Source organism: Solanum lycopersicum, chromosome 1 (assembly GCF_036512215.1).
Source record: "Solanum lycopersicum chromosome 1, SLM_r2.1".
Classification (NCBI taxonomy): domain Eukaryota; kingdom Viridiplantae; phylum Streptophyta; class Magnoliopsida; order Solanales; family Solanaceae; genus Solanum; species Solanum lycopersicum.
Genome location: NC_090800.1, coordinates 17,757,040 through 17,784,092, shown reverse-complemented (window position 1 = coordinate 17,784,092; position 27,053 = coordinate 17,757,040). Strand labels below are relative to the sequence as shown.

At 30.9% G+C, this 27,053-nt stretch overlaps 3 pseudogenes; all 3 read right to left on the bottom strand.

The window, feature by feature from the left end:
- Positions 1–1,067: 1,067 nt before the first annotated feature.
- On the bottom strand, positions 1,068–1,588 carry LOC104646644 (ethylene-responsive transcription factor ERF069-like; annotated as a pseudogene).
- A 4,800-nt stretch (positions 1,589–6,388) lies between these two features.
- Positions 6,389–11,559, bottom strand: LOC104646054 (ethylene-responsive transcription factor 5-like; annotated as a pseudogene).
- A 2,943-nt stretch (positions 11,560–14,502) lies between these two features.
- On the bottom strand, positions 14,503–22,606 carry LOC104646057 (ethylene-responsive transcription factor ERF069-like; annotated as a pseudogene).
- Between the last annotated feature and the right edge of the window lie 4,447 nt (positions 22,607–27,053).

Here is a 27,053-nt window from a genome sequence, read left to right as displayed (position 1 = left end):
GGACGGAGCGAGTACAATCTAGAAAAATATAATTTTTATAATTTATTTGCAGAAACACACATGAGAACAAGAAAGTGAGATCTCTTGTCTTCTTACGATTTGAATGAAAGAAAATATTCTTTTCACATCTCTTATGTATAAGAATAAAAAATATATCTTATAAAAGGACATAAAATTATTATTTTTTTCATAAAAGACTAAAAAAAATAATTTATGATCACAATATCTTGATGTTCAAACTATAACATATAGATCATTATTAAGAATGAAAATGTTGAGGTAATTTCAAAGAAAGACTGCTTTCGTCTATTCAACCTCCTAAATATGTTTCTACTGCCACGCCAAAATCAAGCTAAAAAATGTGTCATGTGACTTAGTTTATAATTGTCTTATTAGTACGTCTTTATTTACTCTATCACGTTTTAAACTAACGAATGATTACTAATACTTTGATAAGAAAAATGGTATCATCATATCCATTTTAAGAATGAATTTATATTTAGTGAGAAGTGTACAAAATTGACCTAATGCAACTAATCTAAATAATGAAGAAAATGAGTACCAATTTATCTTTGATTTAAGAAAAAGAGCAATGAGTAACTCCAATGAAATTTCTATGTCAAGCTCCTGAGGATATGTTAAGGAAGCAAAGAAGTAGTAGCTTCATGTAAATAATTTAGCTTTTCGAAAAAAAATTCAAATGAACTATTTTACAAAAATCTTTCAATTACTTATTTTATGATTTCTGTTAAACTATATTGAACATTTTTGTTGCATTAGATAATGTCTAATTATCCTTTTATAACTCATGGTTGTTTATCTAGCAAAATAAGCATTTTAAGATAATGTTTTTTTAGAAAATCATTACAAAGAATACAACAAAAACAACTCCACATCATCAATACACACATCATACTTATTCATCTGCCTCCAATTGATTAGTTCAACGAGAAGAAGAACATATATGGTGTAATTTCACAAAAAAGATATTGGAGAGCATAAACCTACGGAAATTTGAACCAATAAAGTAACTAAACATATATGGAGTTTCATGCCTTTTATCTTCCTTAATGGTGGATGGGGTCGCTTTTCTTCGGTGGCGGATTTAGAATGTTTGTCAAAGCATTTAGACCTTTTATTTCAATGGCTGCCTTGTCGTAAGCTAAAGCAGCTTCATCCGCAATGGAAAAACTTCCCAACCAATGTCGTTTTTTCATTCTTACATTTCGAATCTCTGTAACCCATCTTTCCCATTTTCATTGTCTAACTCCCATGTACTTCTTTACATTTTCTTGGTGCTGTTTTGTATATTTTTTCTCGTTGGAGGATACCATCTTTGAAGTGACCTTTGTCTTTCCATATTTTATGATAATTTCTTTGCAAATCCTTTTTTGTCGTTTGGACTTCTATCCTTGATGATTTTCCTCAACATCACTAGATGAGTCTGTAACATCATTGTCTTTTATGTAAATACATACAACACATAGCAAGGCCACAGAACAATCGCCCATTAGATTAGTTTTTTTCCTCTAACTTTTGAGGGATTTTTGATTACCTCATTTTCGTGAAGCTCATCTCTGGAAGCCATTGCTTCAGGAAAGAGAACAAACAAAAAAACAACAATAATTCCATTAAAACAGTCTTGTATATATTCTTAATCGATAGTCAAATTATTTTTATTTATGTACTCTATATGTCAACTTGATTATCAAATTTTGATCTAGCACATAAAGTTTCAGACTTTACTCATTATTATGAACTCAATTAGTTACCTATCTATTACCCACCAATTAATTGAATATAGTTATCGAATAGTTCAAAAAATTTTACCAACTTTCCCGACAAATCATAAATGACCCATGTCTCATGAAAGGATGTCGCTGACAATAAATTCATGTTCAAGTGACTCTAGCACTTTGTACTTTTTAGAACAAAAATGGTAGGTTAGGTGAGTACAGATCTTTCACCACAAATATACCTATTTGACTTATATCACCTTACCTTTAACCTCAAAGACCTATTCATTCAACATTCTTGACTACAAGCCTTACTTCCAAGCCCATAATCATCAATTACCCCTAGATTTTGAGGCATTCTAATCACATTCTCTAAAACCATGTGAATCTAGTCATAATTCATCAAAAGGTTCAAATTTTTTGCTTTACAAGTCAAGATCAATCATACATAATCAAGTCTAGTTTAATTCATCTCTATATGTTCCCAATCTTGAACCATTACTACACATGACATTAATTAGAAGATCAATTCTAATTTTTCAATTTCACCTTTTCTGGCATAAACTCCCAAATTATAATTTCATGAAATAGAGTAGGGTTTAACATTTAAATAACATAAATTAATCATAATAAGATAATTTAATGCCAATTCAATCATAATTAAGTATCAACTTGATTGGAATCAAAGTTTAACATTACTCACACTGTAGGAAGAAACCCTAGCTGGAATTGTGTTTTTATTTCACAATGGGGGGAAAACTATGGGGATATATGGGTGGAAGAATCATATATGATTTAGAAAAAAATACCTTAATTAAAATTCCTAAGACATGATTGAAACAATGGAGGGAATCTGCCCGTCTTAGTTCTCTTCTTCTACACTTCTAGAGAGTGAATAATTTGGATAGAATTTGGGCTCATTTTGATGTCTTCGAAGAATGATTTAAGTCACTTATTTTAGGGGTCTATTATTCATATATTGGTGGTTTAATAAAATACTAAGCGATCTACCCTAACCCCTAACTAATTTCCAATTAACCCCTAAGCCCTCAACTTAAAAACTAAACTCTAAATTTGACCCCACTCACAAAACCCCCATCCACGGACTGTGGATGGGTCTACGGATCATGCTACACCCTAGTGGGTGGTGAAATGAAGCTAAAAATTGCAGAAAAAGTGTAGGACTTGGCCTATGACCCCAACCCACGGGCGTGGGTCCATCTACTAGTCGTAGGTTGTTGTTTTTTGACAGCTTTTGGAGTTGTTCCAAGGGTCCTCCTCAAGGACCCCTTCGGTAGTCCTTGGTGATCATACCTTGACGAACTAACTCTAAAACCCTCATTCTAAGTAGAGGAATAATTTTTACGATTTTAACAATCATACCAAACTGTAAAACTCTAGAACAAGACTCTAGAACTTTCTTGTTTAGTTTGCTAGTTTTTGAGACATAACAATATCTCCCCCATGGGATCATTCATCCTTGAATGATGATTCTAAACACTTATTTAGATCATCCCTCTAAACTTACAGCCTATCATGTATGCAATACGTCTAAATGCACACAATCAAGGAAGAAAATTTTAATTCCAAGATAAACATATTTAATGCAACACAAGGGAGTAGGAACTACTTCTAACAACTCAAAATGTGTGAACTTCTACATTTACTCATTTAAAAGAGGAACTACATTCTCTTAACTAAAACATGATCAACACACACTCATGGATCCTAAATGCAATTTACTCTCAAAAAGCCTTTATTAAAGGAGGAATCCTTCAACTCCTAACTGAGGTATGTTAATTAGTTCATCACATGAAGTTTATATGCAATTCCACTCAAATACACCACAACATGAGGCAAAACAATGTATATAAGTCTTTTCTATGAACACCTAAGATTTTTCATGAACATGCACATAAGGGAATCATGACAATGATAAACACACTATAACCTTAGTTTTTTGGCACATTATCTTCCCCTTGGGAGTAATCCTATATAATCACTTCTATACATCATTTATGATAAAATTAACTTCAAGGTCCAATATAACAAGTCACAAAAGGCAAGAAATCCACAAATTAATAAAGCATAAATACCATACTGGAGGTAACATGAGGAGATTATTCTTGATCTTCTCTAGATTGGAGATCATAAAACTTATTTTCTTAAGACCACTCTCATCTGGACCACTAGAGGCAACTATATTATCTTCCCTTCCCTTACCCTTAAAAATTAGGCAATCTCTAATTTTGTTTGCATCCTTTCCACACCCATGTCAACCATCTATGCAAGTTAAGAACTTACTGATGAGTCCAAAATTTCTACTCATTAGGGATTATTTTAATAGATTTAGTGTCTTCAAAGACATATTTTGTATCAATGTAAATCCTTGCATTTCATGTATTTGGATTGAGGAATAAAGCATGAACATTACTGAGCGCAAACGAATAATACAGCCGAAAGAATAAAGAAAATAAGGCCTAAAAGTCTCCAAATGGACATGGTCTCACCTAAAGTTCTAGTGTGCAAAGCCCTCAAGGAGAAAATCAAGTCAGCGATAGAAAAGAGTAGTTGGCGTGTCGCCGAGCGGTTCCACGATACAGTCGCAAAAAGTTATAGATTAAAAGATACTGAAGGTCAAAGCAAAAAGGCGATGGAATTGACCAAAGGACTGGTCACCAAGTGGACCGGCGATCCCAATTGATTGAGCCAAATGATCCTTCACAACATATTTTTGGCGACCATAAATACATTTTTTAGTTTTTAGTTTAGCATCGATTGATATATCGTTCAATCTAGGTTTCAATCTAGAATAAGAATTATCATCTTGGAAGTTTAGAACGGAGTTTTGAGACAATATTTCCCTTAGCTTTAAAGATTTGAAGATAATCATTTTTGAGAAATTGAAGTGGGTGTTGAAGATTCGTCAAATTAGACCTTTGTATAGAAAAAATAAATCTTACCTAGTTGATGGAAACACAATTTGGTAACAACTTCTATCTTTTTATGATATCTAGCTAAAACTCAAATTCTTAGGATGTGATTATGTGATTATCCGTTGATTTAGCTGGTGGGTATTGTTGATTGATAGTTTTATTGCTTTACGAGAAATTTTTGTCCTTACACATAAGAGATCTTCATTTTTAAATAGAAGAGATTTAAGATGGTTATTTTCTTCTATTCAAATTGTAATAGGGTGAGAGATGTGAGTTTTCAAATTTTTAAACTCACCGACTTGAATCATATATCCCTATAAAGAACTAGAAAACCATTTCTCCCAAACTCACTTAAAATCCTAGATTTTTCTTTTGTTAAGTTATTTCTCTAGAGTTTTAAATAGAAATTTTTCCACGCGATGAGGATGTCATAAATCCATCAATGAATTTCTTATAGTTCAATAGAAAAATCTTTAAAAAAAATCAAACCTAAAGTAGTTGAATCTATACATATGTAAGTTTTAAAATGTGTTTGTAGAAACAGACAAAGAAAAAAGGAAATGAGATCTCTTTGTCTACTTACAATTTGAATTTTTAAAAATGTCATTTTCAGATCTCTTATGTGTAGAAGTGAAAATTATATCTCCGCCATAGAAATTTCTATGTCACACATAGATAACACCAAAACTGTAACTTGTGGTCCAGAAAAGTAAAAAAAAAAACTCAAATTTGAGCATACCTTGAAAATAAAATTAAAAGGTCTCAAACAAATCATTAATTCTGATCTTTGTCTTTTCTTTAAATTTTTTGCATTTTATGGTCATTTATATAAATTAAACTTTAGTAATAACTGCTATATAGAAATGGTAAGAAATTAAAATGCAAATAATTGTACTTTTATACTTTGATTTTTTTTCCACTTGTCATTCTCATCCCTTATCATATAAGTGGACTACAAATTCAGAAATCAAAATTAATAATTCAATGAATATTCATACATGTGTCATTGAACTTTTTAAAAGGACTCATCTATGTTATCAGTTAAAAATTTAGCTCATCTATGTCATTTTCATTTGAAAAGAGACTCATCTATGTCTATATTTTTTAATGGAAAAAAGTTTCTATTATGCAAAATTATTTTTTACGCATGCTCAATTATGATTAAGCCATGTCATTGATTAAATTATTCTTTTTAAGATCAAAGAATAAAATATGTCATCGAACATTGAGAAAAGGTTCGTCAATGTCATCCGTTAATAGTTTGGATAATCTCTGTCATTTCAATTAACAAATAATGACGTGGATGAGCCTTTTCTCAAACAAAAATTGTTGACACCTAATTTTGGCCCAATATTTTAAAAATTTGTACCTTTTAAGCTTTATTTATTTGATGGTTCAAAGTATTTTTTTTATATAATTTTAAATAAGTTTATCAATAAATAGCCTTATTTATCAAAATTTTAATTTTTTTATTTGTTAATTTAAAATTGCATTATCGCATATTATTAGTCACGTTCATTATATTTTTTAAAATTCATTTTTATTTGTTACATTTCTTAATATTTATTTTATATTTTTTACACATTCTAAAAGATCATTTAATACGGTCAAATTTTGCGTACAAAAGTTGAACAATGATTTTGAACTCAATCTTGAGCCCATGACTAGATCCATTATCTAACAATTTTCTATTTAAGAAATAATTAGCTCAAAATAGGGGGTGATGAAATTAATTTTAGAATTTGGGGGTTTTAATTATCAGATTTTTAACTCTTCTATAGTTCATTATCTTTCTGGCTCCGACCAGTCACCGCCAAAATGATACCTCACTGGGTCAACGTACCCCTCTTTTTTTCTTTCGTTTCTTCACTACCTATTCTCTTCTCCAAGAACACAACCACACCACCAAAACGCCCTTTGCGATTTTCTCTCTTTTCCGGCGAAATCACACAGATCTTCCTCCCTTTCTCCATTTCCGGTAAGCTCCAAGATGGAAAAACAATCTCACCCATTTCCGACAAAAATCCCTGCCAGAACCTCGACCAAACAACCCCAAATCGCTACCACTTTTCGAACCAGTGAACAACAACAAAGCAGACCCCCATTTCCCCTTTCCTCAACTCAGCAGACAAAAACCGATCACACCACTACAAAAACCCTTTTGATTCTTTTCCTTTTATTTCCGGTGAGCAGCAGCGGCCACTTCTTGAACAAAGCAGCTCCGGTGAACTGGAGCAAAGAAGAAGAGAACGCCAGCTCCCTTTGCCCTTGTCCCTTTTTGATCTTTTGTTCTTTTGTTTGTTTCACAGGTGTATCAGCTCCGACATCCAATGCTGGAGAACACCAGCTCCGACAACTTCAATAAATGTCCGAATCTGGCCCAAAAAGACTTACCACTGGTGACCATTTTTCATTCACTTCCTCAGGTAATCAGCTTTTATTTGCTTTTGTTTTATTCAAATTAAAAATTATTCGGCTATTTTTAGTATTGTTCCTTAGTTTACATCTTTGGTAATGGCTAATATGAGCATTTTTTCATTTTGTATTGTGTTTGATTTATCATTATTTCGATGTAGTAGGTTTTATTGCTGCCATTAATTTAACATTAATTTCGTTTTAGTTTTTATTATTTTACTTTAGTTTTTGGCTTGACTAATATAATATTTTATTTTACTATTTTTATAGGGGAAAATTGTCAATATACCTTGTGTGATTTACTCATTGTTGTTCCAATTATTAATGGCTTTATTTTGTTAACTATTGTTTCATTATTTTATCATTTCTATTGCTTCTAATTAATGTTGTTAGTGAATTAGAGTTTATTTAGTTTAACGAATTTTATACTATTAGTTGTCAACTTTCTTATACTATTACATCAATTTATTGATTGAATGCCATTCTTTAGATTCTTTTCTTTTTTCAATTTCTAATAACTAAGTAATTCTCATCATTATTGTTTGATTATGTTCATATCATTTGGCTGTTGCACTTTACCTTAAATTACTTCATGTTTTTAAATAATTTTGTCTGCAAGTTAAAAATGATCAACAAAAAATATCTCCTTCGGTTTCGGAGGTTTGTCTAACGAGATTATTGTTATTTTGATGAAGTGTTGATTCTCTTGTTGTTTTGTTTTTATATATTTTAGACCTGGATAGGGCTACCATTATACTATGGTATTTGAGTCTTGCATTTATTCTTGTGTTATCAATATAGATTTTTTTATGGTTTCATTTTATTATTTTTTTCAACTTATTAATTATTTAATCCTGTTATTATTTTTGCTGAAATTGAGTTGACTTATTTTATTATTATTTTTTTTAAAATAAACGTTTGGTCCAGTAAATTTAATGTCATTCGAATTAATATTGATTTTATTATTTTCATATTCTTCCTTGCTACTTCTAACATCACCGTTGATAAATTGTCATTATATACTATTTTAAATTTAATCTATAATGTGTTACTTTGTTTCTTTTTGACGTTAATTGATATGGTCTAATTTTCGTCATTTTAATATGTTGAGCTTTACATTAATCACAAGTTAAAATTGGTCAATGAAAAGAAAAAAAAATTCGTAGGTTTTGGAGGCCTTTCCATTTTAAAAAATGGAAATTTAATTAAGTTTATATTATTTAATTGTTAAAATGGCGGATGAAGAAATTATTGTCGATTTCCAAGGCCTCATGTTAATAATAAGGAATTTTATTTTTAAGTTATTATTTGAGTTATTTTTATTCTTGTTTATTTAAACTAACACTTTTACTAAGTGTCTTAACAGGTACCCAAAGATGTTTTTCCAATGGAGTTATTTGAACGAAGTTCAAATCATATTATTTTATTATTTATTATGTATATTATCGACGTTAGGCAAATTTTAGGTTGTGTCGTATATTATTATTTTATTTTATTATTTATGTATGCTGCATGTTATTAGACTTGTATATTTTTTTAATCACCTCCTGAATTTGAAAAAAAACGAATTCAGTCGGGATCCACATTTGTGGATTTCGAAGGGTGCTTAATACTTTCCCTTCGAAATAACTTGGAACCCTTACCTAGAACTAATTGTTTCTAAAATCACTCCAAAGGGTTTCCTAGTTTTCTTAAAATTAGGTGGCGACTCCTTTTTATAATTCGTTTATTATTAAATTTCTTTAAAAAAATCAATTAATTATTTTTTGAGTCACCATTACCTTTTGCCCTATTTTAATAGCGTAGGGATGTAAACAGAAATAACGTAGATGAGCTTAACTTTTGATTAATGACATAAATAAGTCTTCTCTAAAAGTGTGACGGCATATTTGGGCCTTTTTTCGTTACTAGATAACACTTGCAATTTTAATTTTGTTACCAAATTTCATCAGAGTTATCTTAGCATATAATCTTCCTATATAAGGCAATTGTAGTATCAATATGGGGTAAATTTCACATATGATCACGTAACTATCAAATTGACGCATTTCACGCATGACTTTTATTATAGAGATGTATAACTATAATAACGAGGTTACTATCTCCCTCGACACAGTAACAACAGTCAAGTATCCAAATGAAAGGTAAGAAAAAAAGAAACTGGAAGCATAAGCTCAATCAACAAAAGAAAGTTAATCTTGATTGGGTTGTTTTTCTTTAGTGGTGGCTTCAGGATATTTGTAAAGCATTGACACCTGTTATTTCAATGGTTGCCTTGTCATAAGCCAAAGCCGCTTCTAAAGCAGTGTCAAAAGTTCCCAACCAAAGCCGAGTTCTCTTTCTTGTGTCTCAAATCTCTGGTGCCCAGTTGCCTCATTTTCACTGTCTAACCCTCATGTACTTATTCACATCTTCTTGCATCAAATGTGAATCTTTCTTCTCTTTGGACTTCTTCTTTTAATTGACCTTGGTCCTTTCATTATTGATGGTGATTTCTGTTACATGAGTCCTTTCATGTCCCTTAGACTTCTCTTCTTCATCCTTATCCTCCTAGTCTCTAGGCGAATCTGTTGTGTCATGGTCCGGTACGTGAATACCTACAAGACGCGGAAAGACTTGGGAAATTTTTCCCACTTGATTGCTGAATTTTTCGACTACGTCAATTAATGAAGGTTTTACGACTCCATCTTTTACCTGAAGCTCTTCCTTGGAGGCCACTTCTTCATGAAAAGGAAAAAAAAGTGCATCAAATTGAACATGCCTACACTTGATATATGATTAGAAATTCGTTTATCAATATGAGGTGATCGCACCCTATATCTCTTTAGAAAATTTTTGAAGAAATTCAAAGAAATCAGAAATAAAATTGCTCACTCTTAAGAAAAATGTAGTGCCTTTTGATTCAATGGCTGTCTTACCGTAAGCCAAAGCAACTTCTTCAGCAGTGTCAAAAGTGCCAAACAAAGTTGAGCTTTGTTTGTTGTGTGTAGGATTTCTTCTGCCCATATTTCCCATCTCTCAATTGACTAACTCCTTTGTACTTTTTCGTACTTTCTTGGAATAATTTTATATATTTCTCTCTTTGGACACTCCCTTTATCCCAAATTTTTTAATCAAAATTTTAAAAATCCATCCCAAACATCATACTTAACCGTATAAATCATTATTAAGAATAAAAATGTTTAGGTGATTTCAATGAAAAATCTGTGTTGGTCTATTCAATTAAATGAATTTGTTTCTATTGCCACGCCAAAATAAACCCAAAAATGTGTACCGTTTGATTATACTTGTCATATGATGACGTCTCTATTTACTTGATCATGTTTGAAACTAAAGCATAACTATTAATATTTTAAAAGAAAAATGGTATCACCTTAATCCATTTTAAAAATGAATTTACATTTAGTGAGAACTATACAAAATTAACCTAAACATGCAACTAATCTATTAATGAAGAAAATGAGTAACAATCTATGTTTGATATAAAACAACGTAATAAATAAGTTTGATCAAATTTCTATTTCAAGCTCCTCATGATATGTTAAGGGAGCAAAGAAGTAGTTGATTCATGTAAATAATTTAGCTTTTTAGAAAAAATTCAATGAAATATTTAGAAAAAATCAATCAATCACTTATTTTATGTAATATGTTGAAATCTAAAGAACATTTCTGTTACATTAGAAATATATTGTCTACACTTTTTAAAAACCCAAGGTTTATCTAGCAAAAGTAGCATTATTTAGATAATGTTCTTTAGAAAATTTTTACAAGAAAAACGACAAAAACAACTCCGAGTCATCAATACATAAATTATAGCTATCCATGTTCCACCAATTAATTAGTTTAACAACAAAAACAATATATATACAGTGTTATCCGCAAATAGAGTTTGGAGAGGGTAATAAAATATACATGGACCTTTCTTTTCATTTTGTGAAGAAAGATTATTTCCAATGATCCACGGCTCAAAATAAAAGTTATTAGGAAAAAGAAATTTCCATAAGAAAAAAAATGGCAGTCTAAAATTAAGATACAAAGCAAAATGAAGCAACAAATAATAAAAATTATATGCGATTACTAAATACTTCTGCTAATAAGGGAAGAAGATATGGGGCTCGCCCACTGCCTCTCCCACCAAAAGAAACTTTTTTACTTATAGTCGTGCCTTTGAACTACTAAAGTGCAGATTTTGAACTCATGGTTTCAAAGGTGAAATGGATAAATCTATCGAAAGTTGAAGCAATAAAGTAACTAACTATATCTGGAGCTGCATGCCTATTGTCTTATTAGTAGTGGATATGGTTTCTTTCCTTCAGTAGTAGCTCAACAAGATTTGTCAAAGCGCTAACACCTTTTACTTCAATAGCAATCTTGTTATAAACAAAAGCAGCTTCATCCGCAATACCAAAACTTCCCAACCAACATAGTTTATTCTTTCTTACATCTTGAATCGTGCACCTCATCTTCCCCATTTTCGTTGTCTAACTTCCCTATAGTTCTTTAGATTTTCTTGGTGTACTTTTGTATTTTTTTTTCTTTTTGGACGATATTGTCTTTAAAGTGACCTTGCCTTTTCCATTTATGAAGATAATTTCTTTACAAATTCTTTTATTTCATTTGGACTTCTCCCCTTGAAGATTTTCCTCCTTATCACTAAATGAATCTGTGGTGTCAATGTCAGTTATTTAAATACATACGACATGTGGCAAGACAAGTTACAACTAAACGTTCGCCTATTAATTTATTTTTTTCTCTGGAAGCTTAATTGTGAGGGGTTTTTGACCACCTCTTATCGGTGAAGTTCATATTTAAAAGTTATTGCTTCATGAAAGAGAATAAAAAAAATCACAAAAAGTCCATTAAATCAAGCATGTATATACACTTCATTATTAATCAAATTAATTTTATTTATGCACTCTCTTTGTACACTTGATTATCAAATTTGGACCTAGCACAAAGTTTTAGAAAATAAACAAACTTAAATTCAAACTCTCATTTATTTATCTTCTAGACTACCTTAAAAGCATCAACTCCTAAATGCATGTTGAATTATTATAGTACCCCCAATGAAAAATACTCAATATATTTTATTTATTAATTTAATTAATTGTATTAGGGTAAACCTAGATACCCGTTAATATTAAAGGGTGGTAATTTGTCAAAAAGATGTGACTTTTTCAAAGGGTTGTGACTTTTTTTGACGGGTTTTGAGAATTTTGATGAGTTGTGACTTCTCCGACTGGTTGTGATTTTTTTTCAAAGGGTTGTGACTCCTTGTTATTTATGTCACAAGATAGACTCCTTGTAATCCATATATAAAAATAGATAAGAAAATATTACTTGGCCTTAATATAATCTTAAATCAAATTTAAGAAAAACTATGAATAATACTTTTAATTCATATATTAATTTTTAATATTTAAAATGTTTAACATGTTATATCACGGTACAACTTCTATAATATTCTTGATACATTCATTAGACAAAAACTATATCATATGTATGCGGTAGTAAAAAGGAGAAGATTTCATGTACGCCCCGAGCCTACACCTGGAAATAGTCGGCACTCAAAGACCATTGTTGGAACTCAAGCGAACCCTTGACCTGACTTTCTTAACTCATCGAAAGATTAAACTCAACTTAAACAAGAAGTAAGACATGTTGAAAGGAATGAACTTTATATAATATCTGGCCATGATGACACTTAAGTCTCATCAAGCAACAATAAACTCTATACTAAAATACTAACGTCTTTGAAGCCTCTAAAATGACTGTAGGGATATTGGGACAGACCCCACAACATCCTAAAACTAAACTACTAAAAGCAAAAGAAATGGATGTCCTTCGGAATGTAAGGAGGATCACCACTGACTTTGGAGCTCAATATGGATCAACCAAACACCGCGTGATGATCCTGGATACCTGCATCTGCATCACAAAATGATGAAGGCCTACTGGTATTAGTACATTTGAATGTACGAGTATGCTAGTCAGAAAGCTAAACAAAACTTAGGCTTAAAAGAGAGTAAGAATGAATACTTGACTTGGCTTTGTTCAACTCATAATCTACTAACTCTTATTCAATATACGCAGTTAAAATAAATGAAATATAAAGAAATGCTGACTGAAACATGCTTAAACCTCTGAGTGTATATATAAACAAGTACACAATAATGTCTGAGATGTATATAAATACAATACTGATGTATTATGAAAATACAATACTGTTGTGCATAAAAGTACAATTTACCTGAGGGGGGTTCTTAAACCGACAACAATCACTTAAGAGCTACAGTGATGATATAGCGGTCTACCGCACACTGCCACAACATCCTATACCCAACCAAACAACATCATATACTCGGCCAAAGGTTAAGATCTGAACTGCCTAATGGATTCACTAGTAAACTGTGAGAAAGAATCATCTAAAATGTATGACCCTCTTCTACCCATGGTGGCTAACATGGTTTACGGGGGCTGTGAGTTATCTCAACTCTCCCCCATATGAAGTCTCAATACCACTCCCGAAAATATATTGACTCTTATGTTTAAAAACATGTTGATTCTGTGGTTTGAGATTAGTTCTCAAAACTTAATTTTTTAAAAATATCTCTTGGAATCATTGTTTCCTCTTTCTTCTATTAAAGCTAGTAATAGGCTCTGTGGAAGTATAGCTTCCCTTTCTACTCAAAAGTTTGATAACATTTTGTTCAAATTCTTAGAGACTATGTGACTTTTTATATATTTGTCTTATTAGGACGTCTCTTTTTACTCGATCATGTTTGAAACTAAAGCATGATTATTATTACATTGATAAGAAAAATAGTCTCATCCTATCCATTTCAAGAATGAATTTACATTTAGTAAGAAGTATACAAAATTGACCTAATGCAACTAATCTAATTAATGAAGAAAATGAGTTCCAATTTATGTTTGATATAAGAAAAAAACGCAATGAGTAACTCTAGTGAAATTTCTATGTCAAGCTCCTTAGGATATGTTAAGTGAGCAAAGAAGTAAGAGCTTCATGTAAATAATTTAGCTTTTCAAAAAAATTTCAAATGAACTATTTAACAGAAATTTTCAATTATTTATATTACGATTCATGTCAAACTATATTGAACATTTTTGTTGCATTAGAAATATATTGTCCAAATATTTTTTTATAACCCAAGGTTGTTTATCTAGCAAAAGTATCATTTTTAGATAAAGTTTTTTTTTAGAAAATCATTACAAAGAAAACAACAAAAACAACTCCACATCATCAATCTACACATCATACTTATTCATCTTCCTCCAATTGATTAGTTCAACAAAAACAAGAACATATATGGTGTAATTTCACAAAAAGAGATTGGAGAAGATAAACCTATGGAAACTTGAACATATATGGAGTTGCATGCCTTTTGTTTTCCTTAATCATGGATGGGGTCACTTTCCTTCGGTGTCGGCTTAAGAGTGTTTGTCAAAGAGTTTGGACCTTTTATTTCAATGGATGCCTTGTCATAAACCAAAGCAGCTTCATCCGTAGTGGCAGCACTTCTCAACCAATGTCGTTTATTCATTCTTATATCTCGAATCTCTGCAACACAACTTCCCCATTTTCGTTGTCTAACTCCCCTGTACTTCTTTACATTTTCTTTGTGTGGTTTTGTATCTTTTTTATTTGTAGAGGATACCATCTTTGAAGTGACCTTGGTCTTTCCATTTTATGATATTTCTTTACAAATCCTTTTTGTCGTTTGGACTTCTCTCCTTGATGATTTTCGTCATCATCACTAGATGGGTATGTGGTGTCATTGTCCGTTAAGTAAATACATATAACACGTGCCAAGACCAAAGAACAATCACCAATTAGATTGTTTTTTTTCCTCTGCCAACTTTTTAGGATTTTTTGATACCTCATTTTCGTGAAGCTCATCTTTGAAAGCCATTGCTTCAGGAAAGAGAACAAACAAAAAAAAGTACAATAAGTCCGTTAAATCAGGCATGTATATATGCTTCATCAATAATCTGATTATTTTTATTTATGTACTCTATATGTCAACGTGATTATCTGATTTTGACCTAGCACATAAAGTTTCAGACTTTGCTCATTATTATAAACTCAATTAGTTACGTTTATATTACCCGCCAATTAATTAAATATAATTATTGAATAGTTCAAAATTTTCAACTAACTTCCTTGACAAATCATAAATGATCCATGTCTCATGAAAAGATGTCCTTCACAATAAATTCATGTCCAAGTGACTCTAAAACTTTATACTTTTCAGAAATTATATGGTAGGTTAGGTGAGTATAGATCTTTCATCACAAATTTACCTATTAGACTTCTATCATCTTACCTTTACCCTCAAAGTCTTATTTATTTAACATTCTTGACTACAAGCCTTACTTTAAAGCCTACATCATCAATTAACCCTAAATTCTGAGGCATTCTAATCACATTATTTATTACCATGTGAATATAGTCATATTTCAGCAAAAGGTTCAAATTCTATGCTTTACAAGTCAAGATCTATCATACATAATAAATTCTAGTTTAATTCATGTCTATATGTTCCCAAATCTTGAACCATTACTACACATGGCATTAATTTAAGAAAATCAATTCTAATTCTTCAATTTCACCTTTCCTGGCATAAACTCTCAAAATATAAAATTCATCAAATATACTAGGGTTTACCATTGAAATAACACAAATTCATCATAATATCATAATTAGATATTAACTGAATCATAATTAAGCATCATCAACTTGATTGAAATCAAAGTTTAACACTACCCACAATGTAGGAAGAAACCCTAGCTAGAATTGCTTTTTGACATCGCAATTGGGGGATAACTTTGGCGATCTATGGGTGGAAGAACCAAACATGAATAAGATAACATACCTTAATTCAAATTCCTACCACAGATTGAAACAATGGAGGAAATCTACCCGTCTTAGTTCTCTTCTTTTTCACTTCTAGAGAGTGAATTATTTGGATAGAATTTCGGCTCGTTTTGTGTTCTTGGAAGAATGATTTACTTCACTAAGTTTTTGGGTCTATTAGTCATACTAGTTTCAAGGCACGTGTGTTGCAAGTATATATCACATATATAGTATACAATGTTATACAATAGAGTTAGTAGTACTAAATTGATATTTTAAGTAAATAATTATAATTGAAGGAACATACAACCAATGTTTTAAATGATTAATGCATAATGTCATAGAGTTACTTGAATTTTGAGATCATATTGACCAGATATCATTTAAATATTTCAAAATACATTCAGAATTTAAATATGGTGAGAAAGTGACATTCTTTAGTAATAGTACTTTTACTTGACTCAATTTGGAAACAAATCTAATCAACAATTTTTTTAAAAAAAAAAGTATAAATAGACTTTCTTCTTGAGGTTATGAACATAAATGATGGACATCATTTAAGTATAATTATTTTGTGAAAATCCACATTTGAAATTTAATATGTGCCTGATACTTATAAGGATTACCCTAAACATTTCAAATATTTTATCGTTATGCGTAATCTATTATTTACAAAATATTATTTCTCAATTAATATTTGACAAAGAGTATCATAAAGAGGTAACTAAAAAAGGTACTTTTTGTTATGACATTTATGTAAAATATTTAGCTTGACCAACACTTTGTTGTACACATACATTTTAGTACCATAATTTAATCTTAATGTATGAACATCAACTTTGGTGAAAAATATTTCATTTTATTAATTTTATACCTCATTGTTGTAGAAATGTAGTCTTTTTATTTTTTCTGCCGCATACATATCATATAGTTGTTGTCTAATGAAAGTATCTAGTATCTTATAGAAATTTTATCATGATGCAAAAAGTTTACCTTTTTCAATAATTAAAATTAAATGTTGAATAAAATCTACAGTGTTCTTTATAGAATTCTTAATTTGATTTAAGAATATTTTATTTTCTTATCTATGTTTATATAGCTATCAAGGAGTATATCTTGTGACATAACATTTTCTAAAATTAAAATGAGCACAAAATAACAAGAAATTTCATACTTAAAAGGGAAAATGCACAAATATCACCTCAACCTATTTCCGAATTCAAGAGACACACTTATACTATACTTAGATCCTATTACTCCCCCTCCCCCTTCGAGCTTATTTTATATCTAATTTTCTACCCCTTTTTGGCCTACGTGACACTAGCTTGAAAAAAATCAACCAGCGTTGGTCCCACAAGATAGTGTCAAGTAGGTCGAAAGGGGTAAAAAATTATTAATAAAATAAGTCCAGGGGGTAATAGGACCTTAGTATAGTATAAGTGTGTCTTTGAGATTTTGGGCATAAGTTGAGGGGGTACTTATGCATTATCCCTACTTAAAAATTGCATAATCAATAAAAAGAGAAAAGAGAAAAAAGCATCTACACATAGCCTATGAAGAAGGAAGACGAAAAATATATGTTCATGCTACAATCACTATAGTGGTCCATTTGATTGAAATATTTTCCCAAAAACACGTTACTTTCTCCGTTCATTTTAACTTACATATATATTTAAGAAAAATACATAATGAACATGATTATATTATCATATTATTAGTGAAAAAGAAAATTTATTTCTTAAATAGTGGATAAAACATCCAAACTAATAGTTCAATGGACTACGTTAATGACCTTTGTTTTTATAAAATTAGAAAGAAGCTCCTTTGTTTGAGTGTGAAAGAATAACAAATGAAAAAAACAAAACAAGAAATATATTGCCAAATCATGTGATTTTTTCACATTTGTTTATTATTAGAGTCTTTTTCACAACTTTTTATCACTATTAACTCATCAAAATCGTAAGCAAATATATGAGTGTGAATTGATGAATGATTTGCTACAATTGGTTCACAAACTTTTTCTTATATGGTACATCGGATTTCTTTGAATTTATAACTTTATCAATTGTTCCTAATAACTCTTGAGATTTTTTAAGAAGAAGAATAATAGAAAACTTTTTTAGAAATTCGTAGTTTAAAAGTGAGAGGAACCACTCTATTTATAGGTAACAAATAGTAGCATGAATAGGTGCTAACTCTGTCTTATCAAAAAATTTATAACCTTTCGAAAATTCGTTGCTCATCGGGAAAGTCACAACTAATCAGAAAAGGAACAATCCTGTCGAAAAGGTACAAGTCTATGAAAAAATCACAATGCTACGAAAAAGTCACAACTCATCAAAAAGTCACAACCCATCAAAAGAGTCGCAACCTTTTGAAAAAAACACAAGCCTTTAATGTGAAAAGGTATTTACTTTTATTATTATTAAATTAATTGATAAAATAAATCGATTTTTTATTGGGGGTATTATAATAATTTAACATTCATGTTTTGGGAGTTCATGCTTTTAAGGTACTATAGAAGATAGATATAGATATAGGAGGTTTAATAAAAAAACTAACCGACCTTCCTTAACCCCTAACTAATTGTCAATTAACCCCTAAGCTCTCAACTTAAAAACTAAACTCTAAATTTGACCCCACTCAAATAATACCATCCATGGACCGTAGATGGGTATGTGGATCGTGCTGAACCCTCTTGGGTGGTGAACTGAGGCTAAAAATAACAAAAAAGTGCAGGACATGGCCTATGACCCCAACCCATGGGGCGTGGGTCCATATACTAGTCAAAAGTGGCTGATTTCTTACAGCTTTTGGGGCTGTTCTAAGGGTCCTCTCAAGGACCCCTTGGGTAGTCCTTGGTTGTCATACCTTGAATCCCTAACCCTAAAACCCTTACTCTAAGTAGGGGAATCATTTTTACGATTTTAACAATCATACAAAACTCTAAAACTCTAGAACAAGGCTCTAGAACTTTCTGGTTTAGTTCGCCAATTTTTGTGGCATAACAATATATCCCCCTTGAGATCATTCATCCTCGTATGATGATTCTAAACACTTATTGAGGTCACCTCTCTAAACTTGCAGCCCATCATGCATGCAATACATCTAAATGCACACAATCAAGGAACAAAATTTTATGTCCAAGATAAACATATTTAATGCAACATAAGGGACTAGGAACTATTTCTAGCAACTCAAAATGTGTGAACTTCTACAATTACTCATTTCAAGGAGGAACTACATTCTCCTAACTAAAACATGATCGGCACACAATCTGTGGTCCTAAATGCAATTTACTCTCAAAAAGCCTTTATTAAAGGAGGAATCTTTCAGCTCCTAACTAAGGTTTGTTAATTAGTTCATCTCATGAACTTTATATGCAATTCCATTCAAATGCACCACAACATGAGTCAAAACAATGTACATAAATTCTTTTCTATTAAGACCTAAGATTTTTTCATGAACATGCACATAAGGGAATCATGGCAATAGATAAACACACAATAATCTTACTTTTTAGGAACATTATATTCCCCTTGGGAGTAAGCCTATATAATCACTTCTATACATCATTCATGCTAAAAACAACTTCAAGGCCCAACATAGCAAGTCAGAAAAGACAAGAAATCCATAAATGAAAAAAGCATAAAAAAAATACCGGAGGCAACATGAGGAGATTACTCGTGATCTTCTCTAGATTTGAGATCATAAAACATATTCTTCTTAAGAGCACTCTCATCTGGAAACTAGAGACAACTTTACTATCCCCCCTTTCCTTACCCTTAAGAACTGGGCAATATCTAATTTTGTGCCTATCCTTTCAACACCCAGAGCAACCATCCATGCAAGTTAGGCACTAACTGATGAGTCTACAATTTCGACTCATAAGGGATTTATTTTAATATATTTAGTGTCCTGAAAGACATATTTTGTATCAATGTAAATCCTTGAATTTCATATACTGGGATTGAGAAACAAAGCATGAATATTAATGAGCACAAACGAATAAGGCAACCGAAAAAATGAAGAAAAGAAGGCCTGATGATCGCCAATATCATTGGGTAAGTCTTCGAATGGACATGATCTCGCCTAAAGTTCTAGTGTGTAAAGCCGTCAAGGATAAAATCAAGTCGGCAATAGAAAAGAGTAGTGGGAAAGTCGCTGAACGGTTCAACAATTCAGTCGCCCAAAGTTATAGATTTGAAGATACTGTAGGACAAAGAAAAAAGGCAATGAAATTGACCAAAGGGTTGATATCCGAGTGGATCGTCGATCCCAATATATTGCACCGAATCATCTTTTACAACATACTTTTGGCAACCATCAATACATTTTTAAGTATTTAGTTTAGTATCGGTTGATCTATCTTTCTATCTAGGTTTAAATCTAGAATAAGAATTTATAAGCTTGGAAGTTTAGAAAAGAGTTTAGAAACAATATATTTCTTAGCTGTAAAGATTTGTAGATTGCCATTTTTGAGAAATTTTAAATGGGTGTTGAATATCATCAAATTAGACCTTTCTAAAGATGAAATAAATTTTACCCACTTGATGGAAACACAATTTGGTAACAACTTCTATCTTTTAATGATATCTATCTAAACCTCCAATTTTTGGAGTGTGATTATGCGATTATGGATTGATTTAGCTGCTGGTATTGTTGATTGATAATTTTATGGCTTTACAAGAAATTTTTGTCCTTACACATAAGAAATCTTCATGTTTAAATAGAAAAAATTTAAAATGGTCATTTTCTTCTATTCAAATTTTAATACGGTGAGAGATATGAGTTTTCAAATTTGTACACTCACGACTTAAAGTATATATCCTTATAAATAAGTAGAAAACCATTTCACTAAAAATCACTTAAAATCCTAGATTTTTCTTTTGTTGACTTGTTTCTCTAGAGTTCCAAATAGAAAACTTTTCACGTGATAAGGATATCATAAATTCATCAATGAATTTCTTATAGTTCAATAGATAAATCTTCAAAAAAAAATCAAACCTGAAGTAGTTGAATCTACACATATGTATGTATTTAAATGTGTTGGTAGAAACAGACGGAGAAACAAGGAAATGAGATATCTTTGTCTACTTACAATTTGAATTTTTAAAATGTCATTTTTAGATCTCTTATGTGTAAAAGTGAAAATTATATCTCCGCCACAGAAATTCATATGTCACACATAGTTAACTCCAAAATGTAACTTGTGGTCTAGAAAAGTTAAAAAAACTCAAATTTGAGCAAACCTTGAAAATAAAATCAAAAGCTTTTAAACAAATCAGTAGTTCTGATCTTTTGTCTTTTCATTAAATTTTTTGCATTTGATGGTCATTTATATAATTTAAAATTTATTAATCAAGCTATATAGAAATGGTAAGAAATTAAAATGAAAATAATTATACTTTTATACTTCTATTTTTTGTCACTTGTCATTCTTATACTTTTATTATCATACATGAGGACTAAAAAAGAAATCAACAAATTCATTAAATAGACATAAATGTATCATTGAATTTTTTTAAAAAAAACTCATCTATGTTATCCGTTAAAAATTTTGCTCATCTATGTCATTTTCGATTGAGAAGAGGCTTATGTCTATATTTGTTAACTTAAAAAAGTTTTGGTCATGCAAAACAAATTATTATGGTCAATTATGATTCAGCCATGTCATTGATTGAATTATTCTTTTTAAGAACAAAGAATAAAATATGTCATCGAACATTGAGAAAAGGTTCATCTATGTCATCCGTTAATAGTTTGGATCATCTATGTCATTTCAATTTACAAATAATGACATGGATGAGACTTTTCTCAAACAGAAATAACATAGATGACTAAACTTTTGACGGATGACTTAAATAAGTCTTCTTGAAAGTGTGATAAGCCAAAGCAGCTTCTTAAGCAGAGTCAAAAGTTCCCACCCAAAGCCAAGTTCTCTTTCTTTTATGTCGAACCTCTTCTGCCCACTTGCCTCATTTTCAACGTCTAACCCTCTTGTACTGATTCACATCTTCTTGCATCAAATTTGAATCTTTCTTCTCTTTGTACTTCTTCTTTTAATTGACCTTGGTCCTTCCATTCTCGATGACGATTTCCGTTACACGCGTCCTTTCATGTCCCTCGGACTTCTCTTCTTCATCCTTATCCTCCTCGTCACTAGGCAAATTTGTTGTGTCATGGTCCGGCACATGAATACGTACAAGATGCGTAAAGACTTGAGAAATTTTTCTCACTTGATTGCTGGATTTTTCGACTACGTCAATTGCTGAGGGTTTTAGGGATCCATCTTTTACCTGAAGCTCTTCCTTGAAGGACATTTCTTCATGAAAAGGAAAAAAAAAAGGTGCATCAGACTAAACATGCATACACTTCATATATGATTAGAAATTTTTAGAAGAAAACTCAAATAAAACTGTTCACTCTAAGAAAATTATAGTGCCTCTTAATTCAATGGCTACCTTACCATAAACCAAAGCAACTTCTTCAGGAGTGTCAGAAGTGCCAAACCAAAGTCTAGTTTTGTTTTTTTTGTCTAGGTTTTTTGCTGCCCATTTTCCCCATCTTCTTTGTCTAACTCCTTTGTACCTTTAAATATTTTCTTGTAACAACTTTATATATTTCTTCTCTTTGGACATTCCCTTTCTCCCAATTTATTATCACAATTTCAAAAATTCATCTTAAAGTTCATGCTTTACCATATAAATCATTATTAAGAATAAAAATGTTGAGGTAATTTCAATGAAAAATCTGTTTTGAGCTATTCAACCTAATGAATTTCTTTCTGTTGCCAAGCCAAAATAAAGCCCAAAAATGTGTACCGTGTGATTATATTTATCATATGAGGACGTATCTATTTACTTGATCATGTTTGAAACTAAAGCTTATTAATTTATAATTTAAAAAAGAATTGTGGAATCTCCTTAATCTATTTTAAGAATGAATTTACATTCAGTGAGAACTGTACAAAATTAGCCTAAACATGCAACTAATCTATTAATGAAGAAAATGAGTTACAATCTATGTTTGATATAAAATAACGTAATAAATAACTTTGATCAAATTTTTAGTGCAAGCTCCTCATGATATGTTAAAGGGATCAAAGAAGTAGTTGCTTCATGTAAATAATTTAGCTTTTAAGAAAAAAATTCAATGAAATATTTAGAACATATCTTTCAATCACTTATTTTATGAAATATGTTGAAATATAAAGAACATTTTTGTTACATTAGAAATATATTTTCTACACTTTTTAAAAACCCAAGGTTTATCTAGAAAAAGTAGCATTTTTTAGATAATGTTCTTTTAGAAAATCTTTACAAGGAAAACGACAAAAACAACTCCGCGTCATCAATACATAAATCATAGATATTCATGTTCCTCCAATTAATAAGTTCAACAACAACAGTAATAGGTACTGTGTAATTCCGCAATAGAGTTTGGAGAGGGTAATAAAATATACACGAACCTTTCTTTTCATTTTTTGAAGTAAGATTGTTTCTAATGACCCACGGCTCAAAAATAAAAGTTATTAGGAAAACAAAATTTCCATAAGAAAAAAAAAGACAATCTAAATTTAAGATACAAAGCAAAATAAAGCAACAAATAATAAAAATTATATTGATTACTAAATACTTCTGGAAATAAGGGAAGAAGATTTTGGCATATTTCATTTGTGAAAGAAATATTGAATCTTTGGCTTGATTGACTTCAAGGCAAAAAAAATAATTTAATAACCCCATTCTTACATCTCAAAATCATTTTGAGACTTAAATTCATCCACAAAAGAAATAGAAGAGCTAGAATAAATGATATCATCAAAATAAAGGCAAACAACGATGAAAGCAATACCTTTCTTCATTACATACAACATGGGTTCATAATCACTTCTCATATATCTCTTTATGTGAAAATACCAATCGATTTTGCTATATCACGCGCGAGTGGCTACCTTCATACCAACAATGCCTTTTTTTCAGTTTATAGACCTTTATTTCATCACCATTCTTTATAAAAACCTTCTAGTTGTTCTATCTAGACCTCTTCTTGTAGGTTTCCAGTGAAAAATGCCGACTGGACATCAAATTGATAAACTAGTTATTGTGACTTTTTAACCAACACTAGAACAAGTCTAGCAATTTCATATCGAGAAACCGGATAAATTGTTTCTTCAAAATCAATACTATATCAGTGTGCATATCCTATTGCCAAAACACGAGCTTTATGCTTCTGCAAGGTCCCATTCTTTTCGATAGATTTCATCTCATCTAATATCGCTCTCTGCTACTCTTCCATTTTAGCCGCTTCTCCATAATGTGTAGGATCTGACATTGCAAAAGAGAATTGACATATTGTATACATGTCATTAGCGTACTCGGCGTTCAACTTTTTAAGCATTGTTGATATTTTTAATGGAATTGCCTCTTCTAAAGACTTTTCAAGAGTAGTAGATTAAGAGTTTCTACTCCCTGAAGTTGAAGAAATAAATTTGGAGAAGTGGTACTATATTCAGCTGCTGTAGCTGTAGGAGTTGGCTGCTGAATTCCATCAAAAGTGATTCCAGTAGGCATAGGAATCTGTTCTTGCATCTTATTGTTGCTTCCACTCCAATTCCAACTTGCCATTTCATCAAATATTACATCCCTTCTAATTAAAATCTTTCTACTAAGAGGGTTATATATTCTATATTCTTTAGATTGTTTTCAGTAACCAATAAAAACACAATTTTCAGATTTTTCATCCAACTGATGACGAAATTGGTAATTTACAAAAGCATAAGCAATACAACAGAAAATTCTTAAATAACTTACAAATGGTTTTCTACCTTTCCAACATTCAAACATAGTTTGATACATAACAAACTTTATTGGAGACAAATTCAATAAATGGACTGATGTCGCTAAAGCTTCAACCTTAAATTGTTTTGGAAGTCCCTTCGCTTGTAACATGATTCTTTCCATCTACACCACTTTGCTATTTTTTTTTGCTCAGAAACACCGTTTTGCTCCGGAGTATAAGGTGTTGTTAGATCCCCATGAATGTATTTCCTCATAAAAAATATTACTCCTTGGACAAGAATTCACGGCCTCTATCTTTGCGAAATACTTTTATGCACAGACCAATAATTACGGCCTCTTTCTGTGCGAAATATTTTTATGCACAGACCAATTTGCTTCTTAATCTAGATTTTGAAGTACTTGAATTTTGAAATGTTTCTGATTTGGTTTCTAACAGATAGACCCATCTCATGCGACTACAATCATCTGTAAATAGGAGAAAATAACAACACCCACTAAAAGATGTAGTATGCATAGGTCCACATAAATAAACAAATATAAATTCAAGACAATTTGAAGACCTCCATGCTTTTGCTACAAGAAAAGACTTCCAACTTTGTTTTCCATAAATGCACCCTTCACACAATTCAATAGAATAAATTTTTGGTAGTCCAAGAACCATACCTTTGTCAACAAGAAATTTCGGTATCTTTATATTGATGTGACCATACCTCAAATGCCACGACGTCGACTCATCATTTGCACTTGCATCAAGCATAAACTTTCCATGTTGAAAACATCGAGCAGAAACATTTTGTTTGACATCATAGTGATGCAAATCTTTTTGCCTGAATTATTATTTATAATGACACAAGCATCGTCATCAAACTAAAGATATTTCCCATTGGACATTGGTTGTCCAACACTAAAGAAATTGTATCCTAAATTGGGTATGAAATGAACAATGTCCAACATTTTTACTATGTCGTGGCTAGAGTCAATACCAACAGTGTTCCTTCAACCTGCATTTATTTTGCATTGACAAGTTGCATATATTTCTTTTACTTCTCATCTAGTACCTGGAACAAAGATTTGGTGCGTGTCATATTATTTGAACAACCACTATCTACAAACCATACATTAATTCGCTTGTGATCTGTATCAATGCAAGCTATAAAGAGATAATTCTTTTCCTCATTTTTTTGTCGCTACAAAGTCTATTTTCTAATATTTATACCAACATTTAGCCTTTATATGCCTGTAGCACTGATAATGATGACATTGAATGCAATTCTTTGTGTTACTTTTCTCATGGATGGCCAATGCCCATCATTCCTTCCTCAGACAATTCCATAGCCACGACATCGACCACTACGGAATCCTCCTCTTCCTTGACCTTTTCTAGTTGAACCATTGTTCTCACAATATTTAGTTGTTGCTTCCTTCACCTATAATGCTATATCTTAATTATTTTCAATAGACCGATTGAATCTCACCTCATGGCCTTGAAGAGATCCCATCAAATTATCAAAGGAAAATTTTGATAGATGCTTAGACTCTTTTATAGAAGCAACTACATGATCAAATTAGGAAGTCAAGCTTCAAAGTATCTTTTCCATTATCTTTTGATCAATAATTTTCTTGCCAGAAGATCGAATTTTGATGACAATTGCCACTGCTATGGACAAGAAATAAGCAATTAATTCTCCATTTTCATCATCAAGATTTTAAAGTCTTGCTGAAGTGATTGAAATCTCACAACAATGACCTTTGAATAACCTTGAAAGTCCTTCTACATAATTCCTCAAGCTTGCTTTGATGTGGTTGCTGCTGCAATCCATGAAAAGTGGCTATCATTGAATGTTGACACCCAATTTTGACCCTCCATGATAGAAATTAACTTTCGAGCTTCATAATTTTTAAGCTATCTGGAATAATGAGTTTGTTAAATTTAAGTATTTTTCAAGTCATTTTAAATATTTTTTTTGTTATTTATATAATTTTTAAATGATAGATATATTTATGTAATGTTATAAATATTCGAAAACAATCCCAAAAATATTTTATTTTTAGTTAAGTGTTTTTTTAATTTACTTTAGTCTAAGCTATACTTATAATTTCGAGTTAACTAGTATGCAATTAAATTGTTTATTTTATAATTTAATTAATTATTTCACTTTGTCAAGATTAACAAGCTCATTAGTTAATTTCTATAAATTTATCTTATATAGAATTTAACCGAATTTGCCAACTAATTTCAATTTGGCTAAGTTTTAACCTTAATTGGCTATATTTTTTTATTTGAAAT